This window comes from Tursiops truncatus, chromosome 4 (genome assembly GCF_011762595.2).
Source record: "Tursiops truncatus isolate mTurTru1 chromosome 4, mTurTru1.mat.Y, whole genome shotgun sequence".
Classification (NCBI taxonomy): Eukaryota; Metazoa; Chordata; class Mammalia; order Artiodactyla; family Delphinidae; genus Tursiops; species Tursiops truncatus.
Genome location: NC_047037.1, coordinates 98,070,039 through 98,080,741, shown reverse-complemented (window position 1 = coordinate 98,080,741; position 10,703 = coordinate 98,070,039). Strand labels below are relative to the sequence as shown.

General features: G+C 38.9%; 1 long non-coding RNA gene across 1 annotated transcript; it reads right to left on the bottom strand.

Annotated features, from left to right (window-relative positions):
• Positions 1–310: 310 nt before the first annotated feature.
• LOC141278599 (uncharacterized) lies at positions 311–4,841 on the bottom strand. Its single transcript, XR_012331552.1, has 2 exons — positions 2,954–4,841; positions 311–1,084 (listed from the first exon to the last, which is right to left on the bottom strand). It is a non-coding gene; the product is annotated as an uncharacterized lncRNA (long non-coding RNA).
• Between the last annotated feature and the right edge of the window lie 5,862 nt (positions 4,842–10,703).

Below are 10,703 nucleotides of genomic sequence, written 5' to 3'. Positions count from 1 at the left end.
ACAGAAATAGACCCAAATACATATAGGAGATATGAATATGATCAAGTTGAGCACTTCAGGATAGAAAAAAATGAATTTGTCACTTGGAAAAAAAAGCCGTATGGGGGGAAAAAACTGGATTTCCCTCATTTCTTATGTCAAAATACATTTCTGGTGCAGGGATGTGCTGGACCTGGCATATACCAGCTGGCAAGAAGCAATTGTGAACGTCTTTTTCTAACTAGCTCTGTGTTCAGTGAAGTTACATTGATAGCTTGTAATTGGGCGTGGGGGGAGTGTTTACACTTCAGAAATTGGCAAATACTACAAATCAGGGCTTTCGTTTTTATTTTTTGAGATTCAATTTTCCAGTCACCAGTTCTGGTAGGGGAAAAAAAAACCATGTAAGATATGAACCAGTAGATAAGATAAGCGTTTTTTTTTTTTTTTTTGCGGTATGCAGGCCTCTCACTGTTGTGGCCTCTCCCGTTGTGGAGCACAGGCTCCGGACGCACAAGCTCAGTGGCCATGGCTCACGGGCCCAGCCGCTCCACGGCATGTGGGATCTTCCTGGACCGGGGCACGAACCCGTGTCCCCTGCATCAGCAGGCGGACTCTCAACCACTGCACCACCAGGGAAGTCCCCGTACCAAACATTATTATCTCATGCAGTGTCTGTGTGTCAGGAGTTGGAGACCAGCTTAGCTGGGTGGGTATCTCACAAGGTTGTAATCCAGTGTGGGTACGGTCATCTGAAGGTCTGACTGTGGCTGGAAGATCCAGTTCCAGTGTGGCTCACTCTCTTGGCCGACAAGTTGCAGGAGGCCTCAGTCCTTCACCCCACGGACCTCTCAGTAGGACTGCTGGAGTGTCCACATGACATGACAACTGGCTTCCATCAGAGTGAGCAATCCAAGAAAGAGCAAGCAGAAGCCACAATGCTTTGTATGACCTAGTCCTGGAAGTCACACATCACCATTTCCGCAATATCCGTGTTACACAGGTCAGCCCAATTCAGTGAGGGAAGTGAATATACAAGGGCATGAGTACCAGGAGCTAAGGATCATTGGAGGCCATCTTCTGAGGCTAGTTACCACAGTTTGGACTAACAAGAAAAAAAAAGGAATCTCAATATTCATTAATAAAGTAAAATTTTAAATTTTTTAACTTAATAAAATGTTATAGAACCATTGAAAAGAAGGAAACTATCTATGCTGCTATGAGAAAATACTCCAAATATAAAGTGTGTGAAACACATATCTATATGTTTATAATAAGATTCCCTCAATATTCTCATAAAAATAGGCATGTATGCACAATTACACGCATAAGCACATGAAATTTCTGCAACAATTTATAAGGAGATATATCAGTGGGCCGTGGAATTGGGGATGATAGTGGTTAGGGATATATAGCTTTTTATTGTATGCTCTGAACTTACAGAAATGTTTGAAAAATGTTACTATGCACATATATCACATTTATAATTTTTTAAACTAGTTAACAATATGCTCCACAGATATTACAGGACAGACAGCCAAAGGGGGATATCATTTTAGCCAAGCTCAGGCAGACTTCCTCCAGATTCAAGTTCCTGCTCGGAGGAGCTGAGTAGAAAAGCAGGGGAACCATAAGATGGTTTTCTGAGTTGAGGACTGAGTGCTGCCAATCTCCCTAGTCTCCAGGTCTCCAGCCTCTGCAAAGCTGGATTAACATGAGATGGGAATTATCCCCCAAACAAAAATCTGCTGTGGTGGATTTCTCCCTATTCTGAGGCCACAGGGCCCTCTGGAGTATCTGGCAGCTGAGATGTGCAGGAATGATAAGGTTTGCAGTAGGCAGCAGTTACATGGGGTCACACACCCACGGAAAGCCTCTCGACACCTTGACGTTAGTGAAACTTGGCTCCAGTGGACTTCCAAAGCATCCGCTACCAGGAAAGCTGGAGCATGTGAACACCTGTCCTGGAAGATCTTCAGGGACTACAGCTGCTGGAAGTTGAGTGATCACTCCTGATGGATTACCTTGAATAGGTTGGAGACCCAGGAAAGCCCATGCTCAGTTTATTATAAGGCCAAGTTTGGGGTTTGAAGCTCAGAACTGGGGGTTTCTTCCTCGGGTTGAGGAAGAAAATAGCTGAGAATTGTCTACAGCAACATGAGCAAAATAGAGTCACAGAGCTTTCTGGAAGCCTCCTAATAGCTTATATCAAATGCCAATAATACAATGATAATAATTATAAAGGTGCATCTAACATTTATTAAGTGCTTATTATTCACTTACTAGTTATACTCAGTTTACAGGTTAAAAAGCTGAGAATTGGAGAAGGTAAGCAAACTTCCCAAGGATATTACACACCCTTTTTTTGAGTTTCAGTTTGGCAAATAATTCAGAAATGTACTTTTAAGAAAACAGACATGGAATCAAACATTTTAAGAATTCATGAAGCACTTCTGCCCAAGGAAATGGAAGACAACTGCTTGCTAACCTATCACTGGAACCAATGAGTGGCATTTACAGAAGGGGAGATTTCTGTTCAGTATAAAGTATAAGCTTATTCATAATCAAACTATTCAATCGTGATGTGTACTTTCCTGAGAGGTAGTAAGCTCCCCATCACTGGGAATGTTCAAGCAGAATCACAATTACCACCTGTTAGGTGTAATATAGAGAAATGTGAGCAGCATATCGTTGGGTTCCATTTCAAATCTAAGTTCTGATGTTCCTGTGAGAATAGAGGCTTCACTTTGTTATGCTTTGGGTTGAACTGAACTGAAGCTTCTAATTGCACAAGGCTGGATTAAGTATATTTCCTGAGATTGTGGGGTTTTAAAAATGACAGTAAACACTTAAAAAGTGCTTATTATGTGTGTGGCACTGTTTAAAGTGCTTTACATAGATGAACACAGGTAATCCTTTCTACCACCCTAGTGAGGTACATATTATGTACACAGGATTTACATAAGATCCTAACCTCAAAATCTGGGAACCAAATCCACGCTCTTCAGCACTCTGCAATGTTTATGCTCCACATAGTGAGACAGCTGCAATTATAGAACCCTACAAGTGGAGAAGAGTTTAGCTAAGACACTGCAGATAAATGAATAAACAGACAAAGGAAGTGGTTTGTTGCATAATAGGGAGTTTCTATCCATGTTTCTATAGTTATGTCGCCAAACCACAGACTGATACTAAGAAAAAAATCAGTGCCAGAAAAGCCTCGATATCATTAACATTCCTTGATTCTGAACTCAGTACAAGTCAGCTTAATCTAAAAATTTTAATTTAGTATGGGAAAAGAAAGATAAGGAGAAAACAATTAAAATAGCATTAGTAGAACATAAGTTCCCTAGCCTTTGTTTCTTTATTTTTTCTATAACAATAGGATTTTTTTCTCAGAGCAACAACCAGAAGACATTTACCATCCCTTACTGGATGCAATTCATGGTGAGGTGCTGGCGGTACCATGGTGAGAGGCAAGGTCTTGGCACCTGTGCGCTTCTGTAACTCAATGGTGCAGTTGCAGCCTCACAGCCAGACCACTGGTGTCTGGACAAGTGGCTTTGGGGTGTTGAGCAAATGCTTCATCTATCCACCCTTCAATTTTTCTCACATATGCAATGGAAATAATAGCACCTCTCTCATAGGATCCTTTCAAATATTGAATACATTAACTCATGTTATTTTAGAACAGTGCCTGGCACATAGTAAATCCTCAATTAGTGTTAACTATTAATATTAGCTGGTGTGAGGGGAAATGGAACATTTAAGTGTAAATCTAAATTTGCAAAGAGATATATAATGTTACTGAGTGGTATGTGAGAATCAGATGAGAGTTACAGATACTAAATATGCCTGGGTTCAAAGCAGGGTGAGATGGTTACAGGTGGGAGTGGTAGGGGCCACTGGGACAGACTCTCAAGGCGAAGAGAGGTGCAAGGCCAAGAAACAAATTCTTTTGCCCACCTTTGATGTGGCATACTTTGAAATGCTGTCACGAGTAAAATGTTCTCAGCTAATCTAAGGTGGTCTATGATATACACTTGACCACAAAGGAAAAAAAAAAAAACAAAGAAGAGAATCAAAAAGTTAAACAATAGATGGAAAACAATAATACATAAAAGAATTAAAATACACAGAGAAGTGACTTGTTATTTCCTTCCCAAATAAAACATACATATATATAAAAATATGTGCTTAATATTCTGATATATGTATAAATACCTATCACTGAATTGTTTTTCACTTTTCCAGCTAAATTCCTCCATCAGATTACTCAAATTTCTTAGCTTTAAAAATAATTATTATTTTTGATGTTGACCAGAGAAAGTGAAAAGCAATTGACAGAGGCATCTATCTATATAACATAAACATACACATTATGTGTATATTTTCCACCGGGAGGGGAGCAAGTGTAACCTGCAAATGACTAAACTCTTCTTCCTGACTAATCTCATCTACGCCTCTTCCTACTTGTAAAATGATAAAAAGTATTTACCTCATCTTCTTTTTATTAAATATCTGATCACTTGTTTTAATGTCTTCAGTACAGCTTTAACTGACTTACTAAATACGTAATGTCTGGATGCACTTAACAGTTTACAGAACTCTTTTCCATGCCTTATCTCAGTTACCTCTCACAGGAATTTTGAGAGGAACACGTTACTCATTCTATTTTACAGATGTGGTAACCTAAGAGTAGAGTCTGTGTGACTTTCCCTACATCCCACAGCTGTGAGTGGGCTGAGATCTGGGCTCAGGTGGTATGGGAATATTAGCAAAGGTTTCAGAAATGACTGTTACACGTTTAAGGGTCCTCGGTTGGCTGGTTAAAAAAAGAAAAGGGGGGGGGGGGTTGGGCTTCCCTGGTGGCGCAGTGGTTGAGGGTCCGCCTGCCGATGCAGGGGACACGGGTTCGTGACCCGATCCGGAAAGATCCCACATGCCGCGGAGCGGCTGTGCCCGTGAGCTATGGCCGCTGAACCAGCGCGTCCGGAGCCTGTGCTCCGCAACGGGAGAGGCCATGACAGTGAGAGGCTCGCGTACCGCAAAAAAAAAAAAAAAAAAAAGAAAATGGGGGGACATTACAGACTTATTTGAGTCTCTGCCTATAAATTTTTTAGTGTTGCTATTTATTTGTCTTATCTTATTTCATTTTTATTTTTGCTTTCCCTGTTGAAAGCTAGAGAGTTATTTTTCCTCACAAGCTTCCAAAGCCTGCCAGGGTCAGTAACTAATTCCCACAACCCCTGACTATGGTCTGGGCTTTATTCTTTAGGGCAGGAAGAGAGGGAGTAAAGCAGAGACACACAGGATGGCTAGGTCCTGGGAAATTTTCCCAGGAACTGTCCTATTGTTTATCCTCATTAGGGATTAAAGTAAATTGTTAAAGCTGTGGCCTGGGTACTGGCTTCATTGGCCCCAGAAAATGTGGCCTAGGTCAGCAGAGCTACTTCCTTCTGTAAAACCCTTTAGCAGAAGTGCTGACTCATAACAGGCTTGCAACAATGAAGGAATTTTTACAAAGACCTGGGGGACAGGGCTGTTGGAGCAGAGGTTAGCTGGAAGCCCAGGATAACCTAGAAGCCTATTCATAAGCAATTCTTGGCCACCAGAGAAGAGAGGAGGTTCACCCAGTACTGGAAATAGGAACTCATGGCCTGATGGCCCCTATGGAATTGAGTCTCGCAAGTGTAAGGAGTGAGAAAAAAGGATTAAGAGAAACTTCATGGATTAGGGAAAATGGAAGGGGGAATGTACCTCCAAAAAAGGCAAGTGGATTGTAAAGGCAAGGAAGGAGCAGGCTTCAGTGGTGTTATGGTTACTTTTATGTGTCAACTTGGCTGGGCCATGGTGCCCGGATGTGTAGTCAAACTTATTCTGGATGTTTTTGTAAGGGTGTTTTTCAATGAGACTAACATTTAAATGAGAAGATTTTGAGTAAAGCAGATTTCCCTCCATAATGTGGGTGGGCCACTTCTAATCAGCTGAAGGCCTGAATAGAACAAAAGACTGACCTTCCCGAGCAAGAGGAGATTCTGCCAGCAGATGGCCTTCATTTGACTTGAACTACAGCACTGGCTCTTCCCTAGGTCTGCAGGCTGATGGCCTTAGAACTTGAACTGCTTAGAATAAGATTTGCTAGCCTCCATAATTGCATGAGCCAATTCATTAAAATAAATCTTTTGAGATAGAGATAGAGAGATATGTATCTGCTATAGGTTCAGTTTCTCTGGAGAACCCTAATACAAGTGGGCTGCAGTCCTCAGCCTACAAGGACGGGACTTGAAGCTGGTGAACAAAAACCAGGGATTGAGCACCAAGCCAAACTGTGACTATCTGGCAAGTATTTGGGTACTGATCTCACTCTTGGCTTCTTCATTTTCCAACATTAATTTCTTCTTGCTAACTTTTCTTACTTTTAATTGAATACATCCTATTATATATTATGTGTTATAAATCACCTTAATTCCTTGTTAGGATAAGTCAGAAGAATAAATAAATAGATCCTCATAATTTGAAGGAATTATTTATGACTAGATTTAGATTTCTACATATAAAGAAGAAACATATGAATTATCCAAACCTAAGAAGAAAATGTTGAGGAAAAAGGAAAGTATTCTAGTAATAGAACAGAAAGTATTGAAATTAATCCAGAGGACAAAACATCAAACCACAGAGATACAAGCAAGAACCATAAACTCTATATTAAAAAAAAAAAAGGGATGAGTTATGCAAGAGGGAAATGAGTTATTTGTTAGTATGCCTACCCAAATTTTTATGAAAATTATATATTTAAAAATATTTTCTGGTGGGAGAAAATTAAAGGCTTCAAGGATATGACATATAAGTAATGAAAACATGATGCTATGTTGTCTTTGTACATATACTTTTCAAAATGTGTATGCTTCTAACTCTAAAATATTTTTCTAAATTAAAAAAATGCAGGTAAAATTTCATGCTACGTCAATAAGAGGATTTTAGGGCACTTCTGACTCTATGATTACAGCAAGACACTAAAAAATCATGAGGAACAAATAACAGTGAACTCAGAATGTCACACCACAAAAGGAGAGTAGGAATGAGAGGAATCCACCCACCTGGCCACACAAGAACCTGGCCAGGGTGAAACCAAACCATGTAACAACACTGAGAGAAAGCCCATAGACTTCAGCAAGAAGCATTCTTCATCTAGTAACTCATTTTTCTTAAACAGAAAATCTCCTGCAATCTGATTTCCCTGCTCTCCTGCGTTGTATCACACCAATCCAACCATGAATTAATGACACTGTAGTGGCAGCTCATAGATTGTATGATAGTCCAGGAAGGAGGCCACATATTTTTCCCAAGCCCCAGGCTGGCGCATTCCTTCCACTGAATTTCTTCTAATCTGGAGGGGATCGAGGGGGAGCAGTGAGGAGTTGTGGGCTTTTCGTTGGGTAACTTTCATTTCCATTTCATATTCTAGTGATTGCCAAGGAAACCATGTTGAGGTTTTCAGCCACTGGTAACAAGCCCTTCAAGTTGTCATTAAAACAAACTTGAAGAAAACAAAATAGAGCTATAAAAACAGGAACATTTATTTTTTTAGGTTTCTTTCTTTACAAACACAACTCTGCTCAAGTTCCTCTATAACTCATGAGATGCTTTTGTGGTTAAGCCAGAGGGCCGCTATATTTAGAAAATATAACCCCAGAAACAGTGGTCGTTAGATGGTCATTGATTTCAATATAACTTCTAATCTCCCAAGCAGAAACTTTAAAGAGGTCACATATCTGGAACATTGTCCAGCACCCACCCTCTGAAATGCCTTCCCTGTATACCTTGATGTGTGTGAAGTCTGTGACAGTTTATTTTATGAGCAATAGTTTCACTTATTAGCATAGACAGAAAAGATACTTTAGTTCCACAGTGAAAGTTTTATGGATCTTGAAGATTACAACCTGTTAAATAATTCTTTCCTCTGAGCACATCTGATCTCTTAAACTAGTTAGAAGATACTATGCATTTAAAGAATCTTAACATGAGGTTAAAAATAGGAAGAGGTCTTTAAAACACTGATAGGGTAATGGCAACTCGTGATTAAAAAAAAAATCAATGTAAGAGAATGGAAAGTTCTTCTGATAAGAAACATCTATATGACGGAAAAGTATGCATAATAAAAACAATGTTTTGAGATCTTAAAAAAATGCATGGCCTTTACTTTTTAACTCTTTTATTAATCTAATAAATGTCAGCAGTTAAAAAAATCAAATAGTAGTAAAGGCTTACACTGAAAAATAGCAGTTCTCTGGCCCATGGGCATCTACCCCCAGTCCTGATCTCCAAAAGCAACCAGTTTTAAATCCTTTAGTTTTATCTTCTGTTTACCTCTATATTACTAAATGATAAGTTTAATCTCTTTTCTGAGAATATTAACTAGAGGTCGGTCTGTCTGTTATCTCTGCTTTCTCTCTCTCTTATATATTTGGAGGTTTTCCTCCAATATCTGATTATCCCTGCCCTTAAAGAGGCACTAAAAATTGGACTGAAAACTCTAGATTTGGGAGGTGGTGGGAGGTGGGTGGAGCGTTCGTAAGGAAAGAGCTGTGTGTGGTGAGAATGCCAAAGCTCCCTCCTGTGGTGGAGTTTGGGGGGCTTTTTGTGTTTTGTTTTGTTTTGTCTAGAACTATTCTACAAAATTGTTTTCTAGAAAAGAGCTCTTGAATTTCCTGCCCGGCTGAAGGGCAAATCCCTTGAGGGAAAAGGGCGGACAATAGTTTAGAGCCCTCAGTCAATAGGTCACTTTTCAAGAAAACCCCAATTTTCACTGCCAGCCTGTCCTCTGTCTTTGAAGATTTTAAATAAGAGAGGGAAGTGTATAAGATATAAAGATAAGGGGGGGAAATCAGGATACAAAATTGTATACACAATTTAACTAAATTCAAATTTACATGAAGTAGCTAGAAAGAAATACACCAAAATATTGAGTGGTTATGGTTATTTCTAAACAGTGGCACAAAATGTGATGATTATTTCCTTTTTGATACTGTTATTTTCCAAAATTTCCACAAAGTATAGGCATTAATTTAAATATTAGGGGAAAATACTCGATTTTTAAAGACACACGTATCAGGATGCCAAAAGGAAAACCCACAGAAGTAGGTACATGTTGGTATCCAAGTAAAAGAGTTTTTCTGCCCTAGCTGAAAGGGTATAATTATTTACTATTAATATTTAGGAAATATGAGGATATTAAGAAATATCTCCTTGATAGATTCAAATACTGAAATGGCCTCTTGTGTACCAGAATCCAGCTCAAGAAATAGATCACTGCTAACTTTGAAGCTCTCTGGAAGCTTTGCCTCAGTCGTTTTCCCCACTCACCAGAATTGTGTTTGCCCTTGGTTTTTCATTAGAGTCTTATCACCTAAACACAGTCTATGGCCTAGCTTTGCATCTTTTGAATTTTATACAAATGGAATCAAACTGTATGTATTATTCTACAGGTTGCTTTTTTTCACCCCATATTATGTTTGTGAGTTTTGTGAATAATTCTAGTTTATATTTTTATTCCAATGAACACCTCTATTATTACATCTTTATTTAACATCTTTGTTCTCCATTTCTTTAGACAGTATCCATTAGTTCCCTCTAAAACTGATAAGAAATTAGCACATTTACATTTCCTCCCTGGTGACTCCAGCAGGGGTAAGAAGACAAACTTTATTGTTATTGTTTTCTTCCTTTGATTTATCAAGATATTCTGCTTTCTGATTTCTCAACTTCATTTTTAGTCCTTAAAAGTATAAAAATGTACACTATTTTTGCAAGCAAATTTTGAAATTTTTTGATATGTCACTAATTTTACACTCCCCCAAATATCTTGTATTTGTGAATTAAATATATGCATTAATGTACGAATATGGACAAATAATTACATTACACACAAAAATAGAACTTCTGAAAGGATAAAAACATTTTCTTACCTTTCCTCACTGAATTATCACATTGCCCCCACGGTGGGGGGGGGGGGGTGGTATAGACACCCTCTTGATTTAGATGAGTAGTCCTCAATCTTTTCAGGAGCACGTATCCTTCTTAGAGTCAAATTAACATTATGAACTCTAAGAAAAATGCACACATTTTCTCATGATTTCAGGCACCTCACAATTCAGGAATTCCCTAGGAACTCAAGATGAAGACCCTGCTTTACATATTGAAAATTATTGGGATTATAGACATTGCCAATTTCAGAATCTCTTTGTACTAAAGAGAGAAATGAAACATAGTGGAGCCATTTGACAAGATAGAAACATCATAGTCGACTTAACTGTGCTTGGTTAAATATGTGATAACTCCTTCAGATAACCTCTCCAACAATACCACAGTTCAATGGAGACATCTTTGTTCTCTCTCAACTTCTCTCCTTTCCTTCCTCTCCTCTTTGCTGTCCTATTCTGTGCCTCTCTCTCATCACCCCTCTCCCCTTCCTCTTCAATTTCTCCTCCCCACCCACCGGCAAAAACAAAACCCAACACTCGGGATCAGATTTTCTTGAGCAAATGGGCTCCACCTACTGGTTCTTTAAGGAATTTCATATTTAAACAGAACTTGAGAAACTGGAGACACTCTGATATGTCAATGGAAGTAATTTTAGTACCTGAGAAGACCTTGGTAATGTATAGATTAGGATTTCTAAAAATCTGAACTTCATTCCTAATTTATCAAACATGTAACTTGGA